The sequence below is a fragment of the Carica papaya genome, chromosome 5 (genome assembly GCF_054855325.1).
Source record: "Carica papaya isolate Zhongbai chromosome 5, ASM5485532v1, whole genome shotgun sequence".
NCBI classification, from domain to species: domain Eukaryota; kingdom Viridiplantae; phylum Streptophyta; class Magnoliopsida; order Brassicales; family Caricaceae; genus Carica; species Carica papaya.
In genome coordinates, this window is record NC_142313.1 from 37,747,466 (window position 1) to 37,774,201 (window position 26,736).

Genomic DNA, 26,736 nt, shown 5'->3' on the forward strand with positions numbered 1-26,736 from the left:
ACTCTCCCTTGTCATCTGGTATCAGAACTTAGCTTCCTAAAACCCAAATCTATCTTTATTGCTTTTAGCATTTTGTTGTTTGATTAACAATTCAAATTAGAATTTGATTTATTTATTCGTATTGCATCCTGTTTGAATTTATATCTATCCGTTCAATTCAAGTGGTTCTTATTTATTATTAAAAAAAAGTACATATATCAAAAATACAAAAGATATCCCAATTGCACCCCATAAGGCAATTGACACATTTTTTGCATTTTGCACAACAAAAGTAGAATAACTGCCTAATTGGTGACTGGAAATCCTTTGAGAAATTGAACGCAAAAGTATCTCAGCTAACGGGTGCGAGTGAAAACTTTTGTTTTCATTCTGCACATTATCCACGGTTAATTTTTGAATTGCATTTCTATAATCTTGCATCAACGTTGCATAAAAAAACTTGACCGGTCGTAGAGTGTAATCGACAAATCAGGGGTATTAAACATAGGTACACCTTCTAATATATCCATCAGAATTGATCAAATCCTTGCACATCGGTCTGTATTGTCAATCTTTGTGATCTACATTTATGTTTTTTATTTTACATTTGTTCCATTATAAAATTAAGTAACTAATCAATACTAGTTGCTTAACACATGAAAGACACACTGTTTCTTTTTCTGTGTACTTGTTTATGAGCTTCTATAGAAATCAGATTTTTTTAGGGTTCCTTGTTATGTCGTAAGGACTAACATACAGACCCAATTCAAGTGATTCTGATTTCGGACGCTCAACTTGATTATACGAAGCTGTCAATTGAGAGATTGCAAGGTAAATGTGAGCGAAGGTGAGGGAGAAATATTGTTTTCATTAACTCTTATCTTTGCAGTAACTCCACAATATCTCACCAAAGCGCCAACAGTCGACCAGCTACCATGGAAGAAAGGGTCCTGGACATGTTCACCCAGTTAAATGTCTAATTAGGAAACATGGCTGCCTGCATGGTATTGCCAGGAGTGCAACAAACACCGTAGTTGCACCCAACGCCAAATAGTGCGAGACGAAACAGGATATTGTGACGATGGTGTTGGTGATAGATAGGGATGCCATTGTGAATATGCGGACAGGGACCTCCATGACTTTAAGTTTTAGATACCAGCCTTTCAAGAAAAGAATCACCCTGAAGCCTACCTCGAGTGGGAGTGGAAGGTCGATTGCATTTTTAGTTACTGAAACTATAATGAAGAGAAAAAGCTCAAGTTGGCCACCCTTGAATTCATCGATGATGCCTCAGTATGGTGGGACTAATTAGCCATTCTTAGAGAATAGGATGGGGACTTTCCAATCACTATATGGAGAGAATTAAGATCCATTAAGAGGAAGCAGTTTGTGCTAGCTCATTTCGACAAAGACATGAATATGAAATTGCAACGCCTTTTTTAGGGTTCTAAGTCGATGGAAGAGTACTATAAAGAAATAGAGATAACTATGATTAGGGCCCAAGTTTATGAATGGCTGGAAGCCACCATGGGTCGGTTCTTGGAGGGCCTAAACAAGGATATAGTTAATAATCTTGAACTCTAAAACTATATCGACTTGGACGATATGGTGCACAAAGCAACCAAGATTAAAAGACAATTAAAAGGTAGAGGAACCAACTGGAGATATGTTAGCAAAGCTCCTTAGGAAAATCAAAGATGGGTTCGAAGGGATGAAGGGAAGAAAGTGGATGACAGTAAGGGAAAACAACTAGCTAACAATCCAACAGTTAATTCTAAGGCACTAGCCACTCACCAGAGCATTGTTAAGTATTTCAAGTGCTTAGGAGTAAAACATATTGCATCCAAATATCCCTCCCATTCAGTGTGCCATGATTATCTGAAATGATGGAGATATCGTGAGTGGCCATAAAAGTAGTAACGAGCAGGAAGATCTACCGCTAGTGGATGCATGACGAGAAAGTATAGCTTAACCAGTATAGGGAGATGTGTTTGTGGCTCAACAAGCACTGAACAGACAAGTTTAGGCCGAAGGCAATGGTCAAAGAGAAACTATTTTCCACTCTAAATGCTTAATCAACAGAAAGGTCTGTAGTGTGATAATTGATAGAGGCAGTTGTCTAATGTTGCTGGTACCTTGCTAGTGGATCGGGCAGGATTGAATTGCGAATAACACCTTAACCCCTACAAATTACACTAATTGGATGACAACAAAGAGATTGGTGTCACCTAGTGGGTATGTGTTCTATTTTTTATTGGCGACTACAAGGCTAAAATATTGTATGATGTAGTTCCCAGACAAGCAGGACACCTGCTTCTAAGCAGGCCATGTCAATATGGTTAAGATATTCGCTATGCTGGTGAAAAGAATCAGTATTCTATCCAAATGGGTAACTTCACCCATGTTTTAAACCTTTTGTCAAAAATAGACGTTTATGAAGACCAACTGAAAATTAAAAAGTCATATGACGAGCTCGTTAAAAGACAGGCAGGCAAAGGCAATAGTCTAAACCAAGTCAGAAATTGCTTCTTCATTCAAGAGTAACTCGATCACCCTGCTGGTTCTTTGGTAAATCCTCTGTCCTCATTGACCTTATATGAAAAGTTTGTAATATCTATAGATTCGAGGACGAATCCTCTTGAAGAAAGGGGGATGATGACCGCTTAGGACAAATTTAAACTAGTGGAAGGCAAACAACAAACTAGTACTGATAAACTTCTTGGAAGCGAAAGGAAACAATTACAAAGTAACAACACTCCAGGCTATTCTATCCCTAATCAAGTATCAAACAGTAAGGCTGAATCCACTAAACCAAAATCCCAATCTAGGAAGAAGCGACACCAGAAGGTGCTGGAAACTGAAAGGGTAATGGGGCTCATAGCTAAAGAACGACTCGGCATGAAAATGCTAGCAAAAAAAGGAAGCCCAAATGTAGTTTGGGTATGGATGCCCATAGGATACACATGTGTCACAATGCACGTACAAGATTCTTGGCCCCCATGTTCATCGGTGTTCTAAGGTCCTGTGATGAGCCAATTGAAATGACCTTATACCTCGTAGAAAAACTGGAGGTAGGCAAATTCCTCAACACATGGACACGAAGGTCCACGCTCGAACGAGGCGACCCGTACGTGTGTTGAGCATGTGGCACGCAGGACCACGCGCGCCCGCACAGACTGCATACACGAGCGCACGATAACGCCCATGCTCATGGCACGCTAGGCTTGTGCGTGGAAACAACCGCTCTTGTGAAGGCCCACCAACCAAGTTGGCCTAGCGCATGACCCATGGCTCAATTCGCGAGCCTGTTTTCTGCGGTCTGTGTGGACTTGCCGATTCGACCCATGTGGGCTGCCCAAACCCGGCCGATCCATCCTTTTTTTTTTTTAATTAATTAATATTTTTTTTTATTTTATTATTTTAAGACTTTTAGGACCCACTCTTAATTCTCCATGTTTTTAAATTAATTTCCATATGTCAATTAATTTTCCCATATGTTTTACATAAAAATCACATGGGATAAATCTTATCTTATTTTAATTATTATTTTAATATAAATTCTATCCCTAAGATTATTTAATTAATTATCTTCTATTTAGATGAGATAGAATAAATATTTTATTATATAATTATCCTAAAATTAGATAGAATTTTATCTACAATATTATTTTATTAATTTCTTTATGAGATTATATTAATCTAGAAGTACCCCATGGAAGGATATAAATAAGCCTTTACCCATAAGTTGTAAATACACTAATTACAATCAATTTGAGAAAAAATCTTGAAAGCTTAGACTTTTCTTCTATTAGCTTTTTGCTAATTCTGGCTTATTCAACTTCTTTGGAAAACAGAAGTTTTCAAAAGTCTTGTTGAGTCAAGTAGCGGAGATCAACTTATTGGTAAGTGTCCTTATTTATTTTCTCTAATATTTGTTTTTGTATTCCTTTTAGGATTGTAGATTCAATTAGAGGGAGATATTTTCTAGGTGGTTTAGTTTCGGTATTGCATAACATTGACAGAGTTATAGGAGTTGATTCAATCCTCTCCATACCCTCCCCCATCACACAAAAATCAGCAGATTTTGTCTCCTACAAATTTTAAGTGAAATAGCAAAAACTAGAATGAAATTAAAACCCAATCACGCTTGAAATAAGCCAAAGCCAATTTTGAAACTAGGAAGATAGGCTCATCCAGACGAATGGTAGGGAGCAACTAAGCACTAAGCCAAATCTCTTATTTATCATATTGTAGTTTTGAGTTCATATAATACTAGGTAACGTAGTAGCCCATGGAGAAATACAAAAATATGACAAAGTAAAATAAATCTTTTAAAATGAAAGACACATCTTAACACAATGCAAATATGATATGCATCCTATTATTAAACAACTGGATGGCTTCATCGATCTAGCTCCCTCTCTCTCTCTCTCTCTCTCTCTCTCTTTCTCTATGTTTGTAGATATATATATAATTAGAGCTGTACAGAAATAACAGCTTGAATTTATAGACCTTTGGTTGGCGAAGGAACATGTTTGTGGTACTCGGCAAGAGCCCACAATGGGAAGATGTTTCTGTAGGCTGCATAGTGTACCATGCAGTTCTTCATGAACACTCCAGTTATTTCCTGGCATAAGATATCACTGGTTGGGTGATTCTTTGTAAAAAGATAATTACACATAAAATATACATAGATATATCTAACTATACGTTTCTAATTGAAGGGGGATCCTACCTCTTGGGGGAAGTCACCATTTTCCAGTTGAGAATTAATTATCAATTTTACTGCACGATGAAGAGGTGTTGGATCTCTATATGCCTGTATATAATACGGGAATGTTACATTGTATGTGTGTGTGTGTATATATATGTGTGTGTATGTCCCGTTTAATTATGAAGGAAGTCGATAAATAAATAAACAAAACATAAGCTTAAGCAAACTAACCTGGCCAGAATAAATTAAACCCATCAGAGCCCAACTGGTCTGCACCAAGTTTGATCTGCCTCCTTCTAGAGGTACATATTTCTGCACCATCCACCATACGTACATATTACTACTTAATCAAATGTTAATATGTATATATTATTGACGTGAGATTTGGAGTGATTATAAGAATCACAAAGAATAATTATTGATAAAACAATTATAAAAATCATAAAATAATTATTGAAGAAGCAATTATAGGAATCACAAAATATTATAATTACCAAGTTAGTTTTATTTGTTTTAAATCATTCTTGTATTTTGCTTAAATTAGTGCGATTAGTTTCTTCTAAATTAAGTTCATGTACAAATTATATATAGTCCTCCTTTGCTGTATCTTTGACATAAGAAAAAAAAAACACATACCTTATTAGGGCAAGAATGATAACTTTCGGTCTTTGTATTCTGAGAAGAAATTCAACTCCTTTGCGCACAGCAGCAGAATTGTTGTAAGTCTTGCCTGCAGCAGCTAATCCTCCAAGTGCAAACCATGATCCATTAGTGAAACAAATTCCCCAACTTCCATACCTGTTTCAAAATATTCTTGCCATTATAGTTTGCTAATAATTATCAACTATTTAATAATAAATAAATAATTAAAAAATACTAAAAAAATCGTATAGAAACATTTTACAGTAAATTTAAAATTATAAAATTATACCACGAACCATCAGTCATCTATGTGTCTTGAATGTATTTTACGACATATTTGATGAAATTTGTCAATTTCTTTTTTTCTATGTTCGGAATATAATTTTTTGAACAAAATAAGAGCGTCAATTGTTGATACAGTACACTCAATATATTTATGTTCAATCACGATGTCGATAGCAAATTCAATAGGATTCAGTAGCTGGAAACAAAAATAAAATGAAATTCTCATCATATATTATATGTAATAACTATATTATGAAAGTGTACGTGTTGTTAGGATATGATTGCTTACTTCTAACCATTCTTGTGCACCAGCCAGCTCCCATACACCTAAACCACCATTTTTACTCCTAAGAAAAAGAAATATAATTAGGCATAGATGATAATTAGGTTAAATTTATTGTGGACAATTAAATTAATATTCAAAATTAGTTAATTTTACTTGTAACAAAAGTAGAATGTTGACAGAATCATATAATCTCTTAGCTTCCATTTTCTCACCAACGAATTCCAGTGGCATCATCGACAAACTTAAACAACACCATATATTATAAAAGACTTGGTGAGATACATATTGCTTATGGTTGGGCATAAATAGCAATGCTCTATTTAAATCTTTCTTATAATTTCTCATATATTATAATTATTTTGTATGATATCTTGTAACGGCCCCGGAAATATTAAAATGAAATGAATATTTAAATATATCAAATGCGGAAGCGAGATCAAAATTTCAGTTAACATCCCTTACACGAAAACAAAAAACGTACTTAAAATATAAAAGGTTAAACTAACTAAAAGAGAAACTCGAAAACAAAGCTATGAGTATGACTACAGAGTCTCTAGGCATCCCTTTCGTCGTCCTCCTGCGGAACGGGCTCGGGAACCATGTCTTCCTGATCTGAAATGGTTAAATAAGGAGTGAGCTACACTAGCCCAGTAAGAACATCACGATATCTCACCGTCACGGAGGTAAAGGTGGGTAGAAAACACAAAGGACCCATGGAGCATGTTTTACAACAAATTCTTTTATCAATAATAAATCTTTCACCATCCACTTACCTCGATGGAATTTATGAAAACAATGTAAGAAAAACAATAACATTATCATAATCATGGAATAATATAAGCTGTAAAACATAACACTTATCACGCCTCTTGTAATTCAATCATTATACAACATATCTTTTTCTCATTTATCAGCCTACTAGTATCCGTGGGGGTCCATAGGGGTCCCGCTACCCGTTAACCTTTAACATTCACAATCAGTTTCCAGGGCTGTCCCCATACCCCGTCCGGTATGGGCGCCAAAACCATAAACCTCAATACCCCGTCCGGTATGAGGGTGAAACGGGCCGTCCCCATACCCCGTCCGGTATGGGCGCCAAAACCATAAGATCTCCATACCCCATCCGGCATGTGAGACCACAATCCCGGTAGGGTTCCCTACGGACCCAGGATATCTAGTCAGGCTGACTCCCATAATACAATTATCAGTCTACACAATCTTTCATTTTCCTTTTCCTCAGTCAGCATCATCAATTCACATTTAAACAAGCAAATCGTAATTCATGCCAAACAGACAACATACAGTATCAGTTTTTCAGTCATTCAACCCATAATTAATAAAAACGTAGTATATGCACACAAATCTGTAAAATGAACACATCAAACCTCATTTTGCATTTAAAGCTGTAAACAGGCCAAATAACAGTAAATCACCAATCACACTAGACTCGGGCTCCATTAGCCACCTTAAGCAATTTCACACATTCGTTAATTCAAGAAATACTGTTTTATCATTTTGAACTTTAATACCGTGATAGGAAATAGGGTGAGGGGTCCTTACTCGTTTCGGGGTCCGAACACGGCTTCACAGTGCGCCTACAGGCTGTCCCTAATTTTCCATGAATTTTCCTCGGGGAACTGAAACGCATTACTGGTACCTGCACGTGTTCCAAAAAAAATCCCAAATTAGGCCCAGGGCCCCTTTCGGCCCAAATCGCAACTCCGGCACGGCGGCTCCGCCGTGCTCCGGCGTCGGTGCCGCCGCTGGCGGCGGCGATTCGCCTCGGATTGGCTGTTTTCGGCCGAATTTGGCCACACTCGCATCGGTCCCTGCGAGAAAACAACCATAGGGCCCTCGGGGGGCAAAAAAATCACGGAAAAACGGAGCTTACCGGCGGCGGCGGCTCTCCGACGAGGTTCGTGTTTTGGTGATTCGGCTCCGGTCAACCTGTAGAGAAAAGAATGGTGATCACGGTGATATTAAAATTTCATCAAACGGAGGCCGGGAAGGGCCTCGTCGGAGGCAAAAACCGAGAAGGGGCGCGGCGGCGCCGCTGGTCTTTGGCCGCGTATTCCGACCGTTTGGCCGGGATTTTGGCTCCGATTTAGCCACAGGAGGAATCAGCGTGGAAAAACGAGTCGGGGGTATGAAATTTACCTCAATCGGCGGTCGGAAATTTCCCCGGCGCGGCGGCGGGTGGCGGCGGCCGGCTTCTGGTTTGTCTTCTCCGGCGAGCGGCAGGCGGCTAGGGTTTGTGGTCTGGTGTGGGGGTTCTATTTATAACCCCTTGCCTTTTGATCTAAGCCGTCCATTTTGTTTTAATCTGGGCCGTTCGTTTTTGATTGAATCTGGACCGTCCGTGCGATTGCATCTGGGCCGTCCGATCGCGCGATTGATCTGGACCGTCCGATCGCGCCTACGCGGATCGCCAACGTAGCCCGTTCCGGAGTGATGTGGTCTTGCCACGTGGCAGGCCCCGGTTGGCCGGGATTGCTGACCGGGCCTGCTGACGTGGCTGCCGACGTGGCTTTTTTTTTTTTTTTTTTTTTTTTTTTTTTTTTTCGGGCCCCTTTTCTCCGGGCGCTACATATCTAGTGCTAAAAGATAAAGAGGTTGAATTTAGAGATTCTTTCCAATTCGATCAGAAAACAAATTATTGATTTGAACACTTTGAAATAATTAATTACTTCATCTGCACTTGCAAATTAGTGATTTTGCGTAACTTTTGAAATTTTAGTTGTTCAATATTAGAAAGAACTTGGTAGAACTAAATCGATCCATCATGACTAATTTTTTTCTAATTGAAAAAAAAAAGAGTGAGATTGAATTAATTTTAATTAAATCTGAATCATATCGATTTTGCATTTAGAAGAAAAAAATTGTTCAAACCAGATTCAGTTATATATAAAATAAACATGTTTCAACTTAATGTGTATATATACACATTTCTATCCAACATTCAATTATTTTATTGCATATTAAAGTATTTGAAGGGCTGAAATGGTGCAATCAAAAACTTGTCAACCATCATCTTGATCGAAAAATGTCCATGATCCTTTAGAAATGTGACTATATATACTCTTAAAATTATCTAAAGAATTTTCTTTCACCTTCAAAAATTTAATTATAGATAAATATTTTGCTAATAATGTGAAACATTCACTATAAACAAATCATATATATATGTATATGTATACATGCATGAAGAGAGAGAGAGATATATATATATATATATATAATTGTTTGAATCAATATTAGAACTGAGATTTTTTTATAAAATCATGTCCTCTTTTGATTACATCCGAAATTTCATGTGCCAAATACTTGCAAGCAAAGCTTGGATAGCAAAAGCAGCATCCCATGCTTGGCTCCCAAAGATCTGCACACATATATATACATATAGGAATATATAGTTAAGTTAAACCGATATTTGAGAATGCTATTATTGAAATGCATGCATATTTATTATCAGTTATATATATATATATATATATACAAGAAAGACCAGAAATTGCCTCATAGAGTTTCTTTTTTGAAATATTTTTAACATAAAGTTAATATGATAATGTATATTTCAAAAAAAAATATTTTTAGCTGATTATGAAAAATCTTAACTCATTATATAGTTTAATCCAAATTTAATGAAAGAATTTTTAGTCTATTTCAATTAAGAGATCTTTAAAAAAATTTAATTGATTACTGCTAATATGTCCTTTTAATTAAAATGATAATATATATAATAGATCAAAATAGAATTAAAGTGATAATTATTTGTAATAATGATCTATTTAAATTTTTTAATATAATATTTCTTATGTTTCATTAATAATGCAAATCTTTAGCAAAAAAATGTAGAAAAATGATAATTTTTCTTAAATATAATATTTCTTATATTTTATTTATCATGCAAATCTCTCAACAAAAAAATATAGGATAATGCTAATTTTTTATATTTTTATTAAAATATATTTGTACTTTTACAAGAATTTTATTTACATAAAATAATATATATTTTTTTATTAAATTATATCATGCGCTTAGCATAAATTGAAAATCTAATATATATATATATATATATATATATATGTACCTGTATCTTCATTCCATCTTCTGCTACCCATAAATAATATGGAATTCTTGCAAGATACTTTTTTAAATAATCTCCATGTGGATCTTCAACCCAACAAGCAAGCATGCATAAAACTTTTTCAACAGAACCAATTGTGATGTTTTCATCTTCGTAGTGAATGTGTTTTGTGGTGACCTGAAAAGTTTTTTTTCTCACTAGTTTGTTTAGAGGCCAACGAGTAAGAAAAAGTTCACCAAAAAAGTACAGGATGTCCCGAATCAAGTCTTGTAGTAAATGATGAGGATAATATACATCTTTCTGCATTCATAGTTACACACAACATAATATTTAATTAATATATATAAAAAAGTAATTGATTACAATTTCATAAAATTTTAACCTAAGAGTTTAGCTCACTATTAAAGATAAGTGTCGACTTATAAGTTAAATTAATGGTTTGATTTTAATTCTGTAGTGAGAATGCAATGATGTTTTTGTGAAATCTTTTAACCATGGCAGATATGGTTCGTCTTTAACAAAATTTGTGACTTATTTAGTCTATATGAGTAAAAGTCGGTTTAAAATAATATAACTACTAAATAAAAAATTGTAGTGAATTATCTTATCACGATATGTATGATCTTACTCTTAACTAACTTAGGGAGGGATTTACCCACAATACACAAAAGTTGATCAGTTAGTACTTTACCAAACAAAAAAAAAAAATAACAAATTCCCTAATTATGCATGTATTATTTACCTCAACTAAACCGAATAATAACTTAATCATGTAAAAGCTAAATTAAAAATACTTTAACCACTAAATAAAAACCAATAATGAATCCTTCAGTTATAGCATATGTGTTTGCCTTCGGTTGAACCAAGTAGGAATTTAATATTTAATCTTAATGGCAAAAGTTGATATGAAAAACCTTGAGTGCTAAATAAAAAATAGTATTTGATTCAACTTACTTTTATCAAATAAAATAGTAACTTATCTCAAAATGCAAGACTTGACTAAAAAATAATCTAATCTCTAAATAAAACATAATAATAAATTTGTTAATGTGGTTTGATTCTGAGAATATTTTGTATATATCATGTGGAATATTTTGTGTATATCCTGAAGAATATTCTAGTTGAGAAATTTTAATACTTTATCTATATAAAAGTTTATAAATTTATTAGAGATATACTCTCATTTTATCATAACGGAAAATTTTTTTCTTGGTCTTACCCATGGATGTACGTATACTTGTTGAACCAAGTCAAATCTTATATCTTTTCTCATTTTGTTGTTTACTTTATAAGATTATGTACATATTGGAGATTTATTTTCTCAACAAGTGGTGCTAGTGCAAGCTTAAAGAGAGAGAGCCAGAAAGAAGAAAAAGAAGTGTGATATTTTTCAACAAAAAAAAAAAAAACAAAAGAGGGAACCTGCAGCTAATGTTCCTCTTTAAGTTTTAAATCTCTCTACCACCTAAAAAAGAGGGCGGTGCCCATCACTAACAAAAGAGGCCAAAAGAGGCAGGAGACAAGTAACAAACTAAAAAGAAGTAGAATTAAAAGATGAATCATGTAGAAGGATAATCCAGAGAGAGAGAGAGAAGATGAAGCATGTGTAATAGTAGTGCAGTTCCAAGAGATCCATTTCGTATATTTGAGAGATAAATAGGCGAATCATTCGTGCATGCATGACGACTTTATTTCGTCTACAGGGAGAAGATGAATCGCAGGAATCTGTGCGTGTAGTGGGTATGCTTTTTTCAAAGGAAGAAGACACAATGCATGCAACGAGGACACAATTCCCAAGAGATCCATTCCAGATCTCTTAGTAAAGAAGGAGATGAAGTGGATCTATGCGTGGGGTAGTTATGCAGCGACACACAATAATTTTTGGTGTTTGTACAATAAGGGTATGGCAGCCTGACGGTTACAGGTTGTGGTGTAGTGATCCAAAGTCTTCATGATTAAGTATTAACATAAATGTGACATTTAATAACTCTATTTTACGAGACAGTTAGAAGGAGAAAGTAATAACAGAATCATATCATAGTGTCAAAAAAAGAGTAGAGATAGAGGTTAATACCCTAGTAGTTTAGTCCAAGAGGTGTAAGAGGTGCAAGGCCTTAATCAAGAAGATGATGCACCTAATCAACAATAATCACATAGCATTGCAACAGGCACGGAGAGAAGACAAATTCAAACACTGTAGAGGTATGAAAATTTTGTTGCAAATGCCTTGTCAATTGCAGAAACAATTGATTTGCAAGAAGCTGGTAGTTACAAGGAAGATATTTTTTATTGAGATACAAATCAGCAAGTTGGTGCTATTGGTGAAAATTTGAGTCTTTTCACAAGAATCAAACTTGGGAGCTTGTGTCATTGTTAGAGGGATAAAAGGTAGTAAGCTGCAAATGGGTATTCAAGAAGAAGGAAGACACTCTAAGGATAGAAGCACCTTGATACAAGGCTCAGTTAGTAGCTAAAGGCTTCTCTCAAAGAGAGGGGATCAACTTCAATGAAGTATTTTCTCCAATTGTGAAGCATAATTCTATCAGGGTCTTACTTGTTATGGTGCCTCTTCATGACTTAGAGCTTGAATAGTTAGATGTAATAATAGTCCTTTTACATAGTGAGTTGGAGGAGTAGATTTATATGAGTCAGCCCAAGGGATTTGTTATTCCTGGTATGGAAAACCATCATTACATGTTTAATAAATCTTGTTATGGTTTGAAATAGTCACCTAAATAGGAGTATAAGAGGTTTGATAAATTCATGATATAGAATGGTTTTACTCATAGTGCTTATGTTAGTTGTGTATATCATAATAAATACAATCCAATACTTATACATACAATCTACCATGCAAAACTTAATCCCTAAACAAAATCTCCTTACTTAACTCACAATTAACCTTGATTGAGAAGTAAGGTAATTGTGATAAATTGATTTGATTAGAACACCAAAAGAAGATCTTGATAAGTTAAAAATCAAATCAAGGAAAGAAATTGATGAAAACATTAGTCATTTGATAAGTAGAGACCAATTTCTTACTCAACAAGAAGGTTGAAGAGAACTTCCTAAAGAGCACTTTTGCCAATGACTAACTAATGCTAAAAGCTTTAATTTTATTGATATGAAACTTAAATGATTACAACTAAAAAGTGAGGCCTATTTATAGTTATAACTTTAAAGAATTACAATAGAACTCAAAGTCTAAAATCTAGGAAACATATCTTGAATTCCTATATAGGAGTCTTAAAGAAAAATAATAATAAAATAAAGAATTACAAAATTACGTAAACATGGCTCTTTAAAATAAAGAATAAAAAAAATTACAATGATTCATGTATGATCGTTTATCATGACCTTTAACTTGAAGATTTGGTTGTGATGGATCAGGACTCTTGAATCATACTTGAAGTTAAAATCCAAATGTGATAATAACTCAAATAAATAAACAACTCTCCACCTTGATGTTTGGATAAGACTCCTTACATATATTGCAGTTTAAAACCAAGTCTTTGGTAGTAAGGGTAGATGACTAGAATTGTGGACAAGGTGGAGCTTTAGCTTGGAATCCTGACCAAATTTTATGGGAAAAAATCTTAGATTCTCTGCATAGTTTTCCACCTCTTTTAGGTGAGGAAACTTGGCTAGGACTTTTAAAAAAAGAGTTGGACGGCTCCCATACTTGTAAGGATAAAAAATCAAGCCCTTGATGGTGAAAACTCTTTTGTTGGCCGCTTGCTTGAAGACTTCTTGAAAGAGATTTGGTTGAACTTCCTAAGTGTTAGGACTCTTAAATGGTCGGTTGTGAAGAGTTGGAAAAAAAGTTCTTAGGAAGGGTTAGCCGCTTGTAATGAGAAAAATTAAGAGAAAATTTCTTTCGTGCAAATCTAAGTTGTCCATAATTTTAAGGACTCTTTTTTACACGGGAAGGACGAGAAGAATCATTTTGATTCCCAGAACCTCACATAACGTAACAACCAGAAAGGTTGACCACTTAATTTACCCGTACTTGAAATTACAACAAAGAATATGAATTTTAAATTCAAGGTAATTGTGAAAAAAAATAGAAGAAACATCACTACCTACCCAATAAGTCAATTCTGAATTCCTTAACTTAACAAGGTTTATGAAGCTCCTTAACTTGAAGATGCTTGAAGAACACTAACAAAAAATTGCTTTGCTAATTTTTAAGAAGCAAGCAAAAGCTTTAATTTTTTATTGAAATTTGAAATTTAATATAAGCTTGTGTTTATAAGCCTAAGATTAAAGGCTTTATATGGGCTTTATTATACTAATATGACTCGGAGTAGGAATACATATTCCTACTTTAATTCTAAGACTTAATTTAACTAGGACTCTTTTTGAAAATTAATTAAATAATTAAATCCTCATCTAGAACTCTAATTAAATTAATAAAATAGACTAAATTACTTGAAGAAGAATTCTCCTCTCCTTGTCTGACCTCCTCAGCTTCCATTTATGCTTGTTTTGCCCTCTAACTTTGAGTAGAATTCCAAGAAGATGCAACATTTGAGTTAGATGAAAACAAGTAAAGAAAAGAACTGTCCAAATTGGACTCAAGTGCTGCTGTCAGGCTGTCCATGAGCAACTGGTGCGCAGGCCTTTGGCTACGTGCATCTGACGCATTCAGATAGTGTGTGCGTCAGGCTAGCTCCACAAGCACATGTGCATTCTTTTGTGCGCGATTTGCTAAGGTGTGGGCACGCATATGCATGCCTTGCTGCATGTGGATTGTACTTTCCTACACATCCCGCATGCTCTTTCATACGGGTACAGATCCCACATGTGCAGGTGCTTCTTCTTGCTTATGTGACTAGTCTCATGTGTATACATAATGGGTACCCACATTTATATTATGGCTCGGGACTTTTTTTTTCTGGGTGGGAGGAGGGGGTCCTAGGGCCAAGACTCCTTGGCCATGGGGCCTAATAGTTTTCTTTTCTTAGGCCATCACTTGTTCCTTCTCCTTCTTGACAGGTGTCTAAACCCGTTTAATTTCTTCTAAGATCTTGACTCACTTCCTTTCTAGTCTTGGATTTAGAAAGACCCCGCATGGGAATCTTTATTCTGGAGCACTTCCTAACATGCCCTGAAAGCATATTATTATATGATTGCTTACGCCCCTTTGTTGTAGTATCCCCACAGATACTTAAATTTCAAAAATATTCCCCCACATGGGTCTCCCACTTGTCACAAGGACTTTTTCACTCATTATCACGTCACCTTTTGGCTTGATTTTAATGAGCATAAGGAGGATTAAACTCCTTAAGGATGAGTGATTGAGGATCCTTAAGGTGTAGGGCTCTTTAAAGGTCATTTTTACCTTTATTGTAGGACAAGTTCTTTGTTACCTTTTTCTTTAACTTGATGGGCTAGGTTTTCTCCTTTCAAGACCTTTAAAGTTTGGCCCTAGGCTCTCCTTTTCATGGATCCATCCCTTGGCCAAAACTTGAAAGTTTCTCTTGAGGTCATGAGCCTCTATGTATGCTCTCATATTACCATGAATTCCCATGTGATCTTCTATGTGAGTTTGAGTTAACCGCTCTTTGCTCGCATTATAAAAGGTACAATGAATGTGAATTTGATATTTGATAAAGCTAAGACAAGCGACTCAATTATAAACTATGTTGATTTAGACTATGCAGGGGATTTGGGTAAGGGGAGATATCTAACAAGTTACCTATTTACTTTTTTTGAAAGAGTTATCAATTAGAAGGCGACTTTGTAAGTTATAGTTGTATTTTTACATAAAGGCTAAGTATATGGCTCTAATAGAAACAAGAAAATGAGTTATTTGACTATAGAGTTTGGTGAGTAATCTTAGGTTAACATAGAAGAAACTTTCAATACTTTGGGATGGTCAAAGTGTCATATATCTTACCAAGAACTAGATGTACCTTAAATAGACCAAGCATATTGATGTCAGATGTCACTTCATCCGAGACATTGTACCACAAGGTACTCTAGTTAGGAAAAAGTTGCCTATACATGAAAATCCTACAAATATAATAGCCAAGAAAATTTAAGTTAATGCTTTTAGGCACTGGCTAGACTTGCTTAAAGTATGTAATACTTAATAGTGCCCCTAAAAGGGAATTTTGGCAAGATAGTGTGATGAGACATTTTGATGTGGGCATGGATGACATAACTCGTGCCAACCACCATTCAGGCGAAGGAGGATCAAAGTAAATTCCAATTAATTCGAATTTACTTAGGTCACTTGGGAGAAGTGTATGATGCCAAGTGGCCCCATTACAAGAGAAAGAGCCAAAAGTCTCCAATAAGTCTTTTAACTCTTTATTCAAGAATGGATAACTGAGGAAGATGGACTTGTACCAAGGAAGCCAAAATGATGAAGAAAACAAGCCCTTAGACCAAGGGTACAATGGTCACGCATCTTAATTCAAGTAGAATGGGAAAATAAGAAAGAAGGGAAATGAAATCTTCCCATGAGCGAGAAAGCCTCCCAACCCATGAGGAATTCCCTCCATACAAGGTTCCTTCTCCCAAACCCCTAAGTAATCTTATCCCTTCCTAAAACATATAAGAATTCAAGAGAAGAGGAAAACAAATCTCATGTTTTAATGGGATCTAATCCTCACGGTTTAAGAAGACAATTGGCAACATTAATTCTCCTTCAATGGCTCACCCTACACTTCTATTTTTATCCATTCTATATCTTCCATAATTAATTAAGATCCTCCTCATTTAAAAGATTTTCAGAAAGGGATATCATATCTACCTTATTTTGGTTGTGATCCTCTTAATTCTTATCATTTTCTCACTAAAGTCTAGATTTAATTTTCTATGTAATTTTCTACAATTTATTTATGAGATTTATTTTCTTGTAATGCACATAGTCTATAACTATAAATAACCCTTCAATTCGTAGGTGTATGCATCAAGTTGCAAATTAATAAAATATAAAATTTTCAATAAGTGAGGTGTTCTTTAACTTTCTCGTTGAGCGAGGAATCAGATCAAGTTATCAAGATAATCTGGTGACACTTTTTTAATCCTTTAATATTTTCAATTACCTTAGTTTCTATCACATATTGATAGCATGTTAAGTAGGGAGGGTTTACTTAAGGATTTAAGTCTTTGATGCTAATTGAATTATGTGAATTTTGGATTACTTTGTTGACAGACAAAATTCAAGCCAAGGGAAAAACTTGTTAATGTGGCTTAATTCTAAGGATATTTTGTGTATATCATTGGAGATATTTTGTGCATATATTAAAAAACATTTTGTTGATGTACTCTCATTTTATTATAATAGAAAAGTTTTTTCTTGATCTTATCCGTAAATGTATGCATACTTGCCGAATCACGTTAAATTATATATTTTTCTTTTACTTCATATGATTTTGTGCATATTAAGAATTTATTTTCCCAATAAAATTCTCCATTTATAACATATGTAGCTTGTCTATCATGGAATTAGAAAAGAATTTGGTCTCAATCTACAAAAATTAATCCAAAAATAGGTTGAGTGCTAAATAATAAATAATAATAATAATAATAGTAGTTTCATCTTGGCAAAGGAATGGCATGCTTTGATCCAATTAATTTGATGGTAAGGTTGGCAGAAAAGCTCCAGTCTCAACTCTAGAATGAAAGGTGTTATAGGACCGACGAACCTCCTTCCATATAGACATGATATGGGCGTACATATCATCCTATTGTAGCACCAAATTTTGGCTGGAAATTATTATTTACATATTAAATTAATATTTGATTGACTAAGTATACATACATATATCTTATTTAAAAAAAAAAAACAAATATATATGTATTTTATATATGTATATGTGCATATGTAACCTGGATGGAAAAGGAAGAAAAGATTGAAGGATCCAAAAAGTCAGGTGGTAGTGGATTGCACCCACTCCAATCAAATACACCAAGTATCTACAACAAATTAGTAATTATTAGAAACAAAAGTATATGAATATATATATATATATATATGTAGAAATTTGTTTGTAATTCATTTTATTACCGAAAGTCAAGTCTTTCCCAAAGATGATATATGAGTTGCAGTACCATGATCAAGAATTCAACAACGAGTTCTACTACATGCATTGTCTTCTCCACCATCTCTTCCTTCTCCAAGAATCTACATGCATACGTAGTTTAGGAGGACTGTGCTGAGCACGATATTGTGCCCTTCTTCTATGTGTAATCCCCATCTACCATCTTCATTATGTTAGAATTTTAATGATTCATGATTCTAATTTTATACTTTGATTATATAATTTTTTCTTAAATTAATCAATTATGAACCATATATGTCAATCTTAAAAATAGCTAGTAAATTATATAATTTTTACGAATTTATTGAAACATAATTAATATAATTAATATTTAAATAATTTATTTTTATTTAATTACAAACCATTATATTTACACAATCTACTTTGAAAACAAACATTTTTTTTTTAAATTTTTTTTTTTATTGTTTGTATAGATTTCTTTAAATAGTTTAATTTTTTTCTTATTTAAGTTTATAGTAAGTACCTATAAATTTTATTTGTGAATTATGTTTTAAATCTAACTGTTGAATTTGACTCATTATTTTCAATATATTCAGAAAACTAGGTCTTCTTCAATTTATAGTTCAAATCTTAATTCAATATTTATCTAATTGGAACTATAAGTTTAATATTAAAATAATAAATTAAAACTAGATTAGAGTAGCTGACCCAACTAGTTGCATCATAAATTAGTGGTTCTACTAGTCTAATTGTAACACCCACAAAACACGTAATTTTTAATTAAAAAAAAATTTAGACAAAAATTAGAGAAGGAAAAAATATTGGAAAATTTTAAAATATTAAGATAATAAAATTAATAAATATACATTCTCGAGGCTTCTATATCAATTTTTATATATTAATTTGTGAATTAATTCATAAATAAAAAAATTATTTTAATAAATCAGGTTTAAGTGTGATAAATTTATTAATAAGTAGACTCGACAAAAATGTAAAAATTAAATTTAAATCTAAAATTAATTTAATTAAGGGTTAGGAACCCAAGTGAAGAAAAGTTAAAATTTTGGGGGCCTTCTGTAATTAAAAAGGACAAAAATAACTAATCTTCAAAAAATGGGATCTGAGTGGAATTTTAGGAAGTTTTGACACCTCAGCAAGTGAGGTGTCAAAACAGGCCAATCCATGGAAGCCATTTCGGCCACATGGATCACTTAGGTGGAAATGGAGATGGACAATTGGGATGTGATCAATCGAATGGTCAAGAAACGTGGAGGGGACGAACGGTCAAGATCCATCCCCCCAGATTGAATAAACCTAATCCTTTCTCACCCAAAAATCAAACAGATGGCTCAGATCTCTTCCCATATAAACGAATGAAGGACCCATGTTAAAACTCGATTGACCAAACCAAATTGCTTGGAGAGTGATCCACCAGCCAAAATTTTAAGAAATATAAAAAGAAATAAAAAATGGGCTTAATGAAACTCTAGATTAGATAATCATAATTTAAGGAGGCAAGATTGAACAATTAGGATTCATTTTCACACACAAAAGGACGAACATGCCTCTGATTGATCTAATGGCTAAGATCTTAGGAAGATGGATCGGACGATTGACACTTTTGGTATTTAAAAGTACCATAATGGACTTCCTCTTCATAAGGGAGAGCTAAAGAAGAAGAGCAAGGTGACCTCCCCAATCAGAACCATACTGTTATTGTGTCCATTTTGGACCTATCATATAAGAAGAATAATAATAGTATAATAAAAAAAGTGGTGATTAGGAGTGGGAGGCGAACTCCCTGATTGGAACCGTACCATTATTGTGTCCATTCTAGACATATCATACTATTGTATTATTCTGACCGGGTCCACGTTGATAGTGAGGATACCTATTGCTCTCCTTGATAGTGGTCGAAGTGGCATTGTATGATGAACTTTTGTAATAAGTGAAAGTGATATCTATTTGTGTAGTGTAAATGCAAAGTGATTGTGAAAGTGATATCTATATGTACAGTCTAAATGCAGAGTGAAAGTGAAAGTGATTTATATGTGTAGTGTAAATGCAAAGTGAAAGTAAAAGTGATATTTGTATGTGTAGTGTAAATGCAAAGTGAAACTAATAGTGATATATATATGTGTAGTGTAAATACGAAGTGAAAGTGTAAGTGATACCTGTATGTACAACGTAAGTAATATATTAGTGAAGTGTAATATATGAATATATGGAGAGTGAAAAATGATAACCAATAAGGTGAATGAGTGGTAAGTGCAAATGATATAAGATTTACAAGTGTAATGGATATTTAAGTATAATGTGAGGTAAAATGGGAAATGTAAAATGAGACTGAGGAAAGAAAATGAGATTAGAATTAAGAGAAAAGAGGTAAAATGCTAAATAAAGTAAAAAAAAAAAGGGAAAAGATAGAGATAAGATAAGGGAAGGATAAGGTAAATGAAATTCGAAATATAATGAATAAGAATTTTGTTATGCTGATTTCAATTAGGTATTTTTCTTTACTAAAAAATTACATTTGTTTCATCCAACGTGAGTGATGGTATGTGTGCATGTCTTCGTTATGAGAATTGTTTTTTTCTTATTGAGTTCATGAAACTTATCCAAATTGACACTCCCATTTAAGATTAGGACATATTAGGAGTAAGTTTGAGATCAATAGGAGACATTGAAAAAGCATTTTAACTTTTTTTCTCAATTACTTTGTAAAGCATAACTAGAGTAAGATATTATTGTAATTAATTTTATTAAGCCTCATGTTTTTTTAACTTCATACAAGGGATGTGTAATTTAATCATTTAATATATTATTGTGCAATAATGAATCTTATCATGTGGTAGTGTCTATTCTCAATAAAAAAGTTAGGACGTTACAGGTGGTATGAGATTACCTGATCCTTAGGAGCCATTTCTTGTACATAAGGCTTAGGAATATGAATTTAAGAGATTTTTTTAAGCTCTTCTAAAACATTTGTGAAGATAAGGAAGCAAGAAAATGGTAGCTCGAATTCCTAAAAATAGAAACCGTTAGAGTGTGGCAAATTTAGAGATTAAAGGAAGTATGGCTTCACCCTAAAGGTGATTAGACATGGTGAATAAACAATGACTATAGTCAAACTTGGCAAAAGCTAAGGGAAAACATAAAGGAGCTTTAACCTTTACTGAGGCATCGACCTAATAGAGACAAAGGAATGGGACAAATCTTTGAGGAAACATTTAATTTCCCTTGAGACAGGGAAAGAAATTCCCATGGTCAAGGAAAAATTTCTCAATTAGAGAAAATCCCTCAATCAGAAGAAAACTCCCCGAGTAATAGAAAATCTTCCAAGTGGGAAGAAATCAAAATCCCCCAAGTAGATAAAATTTTGAAACGACAACTCCTACGTCCGCTAAAGACCAAAAAGAAATAGAAATCCTAAAATAGATAGACCCAATATTAAAGCATTATGGGAGGCCGAATAACCAGCCAGGACTTTGATGGATTTTGAGACACCTTGTGGAATTTCTTTACAAAGAACAAATACCACACTCATTCAGTTTCTTTCCATATAGAGGTTGCATGGGAGTGTCTGAGGGGGACGTCATATGATGAGATTTAATACGAATAGTTAGTATGAAATTTATGTAAAGTATGAAAGATAAATCATAAAGTGTAGAAAACATAAAAATCCATTTGACCATGTATCATAGAAGGGGGTGTGTGTGCGTGTGACCAAGATTCGGTATAAGTGATGGTGAATCCTATCCATGGACAATCAATCATATCGTACCACACTGTTATTGTATCTATTTTGGGTGTATCGTAGTGTTTTATTGTTATTGTGAATGGGTCCTCCTTTATAATATAGATCCCTATTATTTTCCTTGATAGTGGTTGAAGCGACATTGTAAGATGAAATTTTCTAGTAAGTGAAAGTGATATTTTTATGTACAATGTAAATGCAATGTGAAAGTGAAAATAATACTTGTATATGCAGTGTAAATGTAAGGTGAAAGTAAAAGTGATATCTGTATATGTAATGTAAGTGCAAAATAAAAGTAAAAGTGATACATGTATATATAATGTAAGCAACACATCAGTGAAGTGTAATGAATGAATATGTAGAAAGTGAAAAATGATGATTAAGAAGGTGAATGAGTGGTAAGTGCAAGTGATGTTAGATTTGCAAGTATAATGGATATTTAAGTATAATATGAGTCGGGAGACATGGGAAATGTAAAATGCGACTAAGGAGAAAAAAGGAGATTAGGATTAAGAGAAAATAGACAAAATGCTAAATAAAGAAAAAAGAGAGGAAAAGATAGAGATAAGATAAGGGAAGGATAAGGTAAATGAAATTTGAAATATAATGAATAAGAATTTTGTTATGTATTTTTCTTTATTTTTAATTATCTTGCTTCTTTTTTAATTACTAATATCATATAAATTAAATATTAACTTATTATTTTATTCTGCATAATTTTTTTTTATCTTCATAATTCTTGTTATTTTAATTTGAATATTTTGTTCCTAATTTTTATATTTCATTTTTAGAATCATAAATAACTTATCCAACTAATTAACCATTATTGTAGCCAGTTCACTGCAATGGCTGATATTAATAAATGTGTTCCACCCTGATAAATATCATACAATATTCACAATCTCTCTAGGAAATTTGCTTACCTGCCGCATAAGAGTGTCTGCATTATGATCGAACTCCCATGTCTGCCTTCCCACGAAGTTGTTGGTGCTGTACAAATAGGGCTCTTTTTCACTCTCTGCAACCTTTAATCTCCACATGACTCTTCACCAATACTATATATATATGTATATATATGCAGATACTATTTATGAGTAGATATATATATATATATATATAGCTGGTACTTGGTTATAATTGTGTATATATATATATATATAGTTGTGAAAAGAGTGATGAAAATTTCCAAGTTCAGAGAGAGGTTTGTTTAGAAGATAAAGAAGAGAGATGATGGGGAAAAGGAGCACGTACAATGCCACTTATATGCCCACACTGCCTTCTAATTACAGTTCCAAACTCACATGCACATTAATTGTAATTCGATTAATAATCAGTTCCAAGATCACACCATTTGCTTATTTGGTATATTTTATTTTATTAACATTAACACCGAACTTACACAAAGTAATTATAAAGTGATCTAATAATAAAAGGAAAAGATTTGCATATCTTGTGTTAATATAAATTTATATATATATAACTTGTTAATAGATATTTAGAGAGTACCTCAACTTATATATATTATTGAAATATCTTATAATTAATTCCAATTTTATATATTTTATTAACAATGAAACTTTTATAAAACAAATAATAAGATATTTTTATTAATAAATACTCATCAAAACTGAAAGAAAAAACCTCATGACCAATATTTTAGTAAGCATCTGCAATGGTTGTTTAGCAACAAAGTAATTTCCGCCTCTAAGCAACCACACTCTGGACATTGTTGCTCCTAATGAAGTGTCACCAAAGTCTGATGAAATAAGTTTGAATTTTTTGCCACAAAATATAATATTTGGAGTGGTTCGACCACCCGATAAATTCTACTACAAGACAGCTTTTAATTCATGTACTCTGGTTACAGGTTTAAAAAAACTACCACGTGACGATTTCTGATTTAAATACTTTTTGTCGTGTTTTTCATTTTTTTTAAAAATCGTTGCTGAAAATACATCGAAATGAATTTACTAATATTTTTATATTTTTGTTTATTTTCAAATCAAAATATAATAACAAATGTTAAATACACACTTTTAATATACTCAAAAGAAAAAATATATTCATTTACATCCATAAAAGTGATAAGTGAGTAAAATCAATTATTAATTATATATTGTACCTAAATATAGTTTTACAAAATCTCATTCAAGGCAATACCACGACAAAACGGAGGCCAACTATCTAGACCCTAGCTCCTACTTGGAAATGGAAGTTCAAGGTTGACATCTCTATCTACGGTAAACATAGCTCTATTGGTGCTAGAATTGTCTTAAGCAATAAGGTGCGTTATGTTAAATGTGTTTTCTCTAAGAATATAGCAGTGATGGATTTAAATAGGCTGAATTATAATTATTTAAAAAGTAGGGACGACTTTAACAGTTAGAGTAGAGGTAAGAAAGAAGGACATTAAGCTAAAATCATTTCTTAAAGGCAGCAACAAACAGTTTTGTTCAATTAGCAAGCGTAATCCTCAATTCTAGTTAATATTAATAAAATAATATGTAAGTACTGATGCAGAACCCGAGATCAATAATGAAATCTAAAACTCCGCATATACATCAGCAATCAGAAACTCAAAACTCTAAGCAAACCCTTCTTACTTGACCCGCACTCAACAGGGGAGTGAAAACTAAGGTAATTGGGAAAGAAATAAAGAACTAAAATTGAAAGACACCACGAGACTTACCTCGATAAGTGATCTCAATTCCTAGCATAGTAAGTCGGTCGAAGACTCACTCACTCACTCTTGCAAGCTTGAAAGCTTAAAACAAGAATACTTGAATTTTATTAATAAGCTAAAAATTCTGAGTTGAATTATAACTATGAATTGAAGGTCTATTTATAATGTAGGTCATGCGAATAATAAAAAAATAATAATAATTTTCTAATTAATGGTAAAAATTACATAGGAAATTAAATCTAAACTAGAATGGAAAACTGAAAAATAATTTAAGAAAATTACAACTAAAATATGATATATATGATTTTCCTATAATTTTTTTTTTAAAATAAGGAATATCTTAATCAATTGTGGCTAATTTAGGAGAAGAGATTCTGCCAATATATTTTTCTCTTTCTCAAGTATTTTCCTTTTCCATGAGATTTGACATTTAAGCAATTTTCCTCTTTCTCAAAAATAGCTTGCAATTTAAGAGCAATTTCTCCTCTTAGTTGATCTTTAATTGTGAAGATGTTCCACATGATTATGAAATAAAATCCCATGAGAATTTTTCTTTTTCATGTCTTAGAGAATTTACTCCTTTTCTTACTTTTTTTCCTTTTGCACTTGAAATAAATAGTATATACTATTATATCTTTGGGATAATGGTCTTGTTATCTTCTTTTCTTGGGCTTCTTTAATGGGTCCAAACCCATCTTTTTCATTGATTCACACTTGCATAAAAATTTAGAACGTTTGTTGTAATCTTTTAGCTCTCTCCCTTGTAATGGGTCCACTTGACATTGAGATATCTTTTCCACCAACTTGATCCATGTCAATGCTCACATCATCCCCTCCTTCAAAAAGATTCTTCCTCGAATCTGGACTTATATCAAAAAGAAAAAGGTCAGAAACATTAAAGGAAGTAGACACACCGTACTCACCTAGAAGATTAATTTTGTAGGCATTGTAATTTATATGCTCTAGAACTTGAAAAGGTCCATATCTTCGAGAGTCTACTTAGATTTTTGTTAATTAAAAAATCTTTTCTTTTGGATATGAACCCATATCCAATCACCAAGTTGGAACACCATTCGTTTCTTTCTTTTATTGGTGTGTCATGCATAAGATTTATTCTTCTTGTGGATATGATGTCTGGTCTTCTCATGTATGGTTTTAACAAGTTCTGTTCTTCACTGACCATTGATATCTTGAATTTCCTGTAAAGGTAAAGACACGAGGTCCAATGGAGGTAAAGGATTAAAATCATAAATAATCTCACAAGGTGAAAACCCCGTAGAGATATAAATGTTCCTATTATAGCTCTCAATAAGGATCCTAAGGTCTTATTAACGACCTCAATCTGACCATCATTTTAGGATAACATACAGTAGAGAATAACAACTTAGTTCCTAATCTACACCACAAAACTCTCTAAAAGTGATTAAGAAATTTTACATCTCTATCACTCACAAATATCTTAGGAATGTCATGAAGTTTCACAACATCCCTATAAAACAAGTTTGTGATATTTGTCGCATCATCAGTCTTATGGCATGCAATAAAGTATGTCATCTTACTAAATCTATCCACGATGACAAATATGTTATCACTACCTCTCCTGGTCCTAAGCAATCCTAATACAAAATCTATAGATATATATTTAAGGTGTTGTAGACACAAGTAAAGGTGTGTATAATCCATGAGGTATAACTCTACATTTGGCCTGCTTACATGCAATGCACCTACTACAAATGTGCTCAACATTTTTTCCCATGTTAGGCCAATAAAAATGCTCATTCAATATATTTAAAGTTTTAACTACCCTAAAGTGCTCATCAATCCCCACTATGAACCTCAAGCACCAGTAATTCCCTAAGTGAACAGTTAGGCAAACATAGCTTACTATCCCTAAAGAGAAAACCATCATGCTTATAAAATTTATGAAATGCAGAATGCTCACATGCATGATAAATAATGAAAAAATCATTATTATTAGCACACATCTCCTTAATATGTTCAAATCTTAACAACTTAGAGTTAAATATAGAAATCAAAGCATACCTGTGAGATAATGCATCATCAACAACATTATCTTCACCTTGTTTATATTTGATTACATAGGGAAAAGATTCTATAAACTCGACCCACTTACTGTGATGATGGTTGAGTTTACCTTGACCCTTTAGATATTTTAGGGTTTCATGGTTTGTGTGGATCACGAGCCCTTTTGACAGTAAATAGAGGTGTCATACCTTTAATGCTCTCACCAAGGTGCATAACTCTTTATCGTAAGTTTAGTAGTT

At 33.3% G+C, this 26,736-nt stretch overlaps 1 pseudogene; it reads right to left on the bottom strand.

The window, feature by feature from the left end:
* Positions 1-3,980: 3,980 nt before the first annotated feature.
* LOC110807583 (beta-amyrin synthase-like) lies at positions 3,981-17,703 on the bottom strand (annotated as a pseudogene).
* Between the last annotated feature and the right edge of the window lie 9,033 nt (positions 17,704-26,736).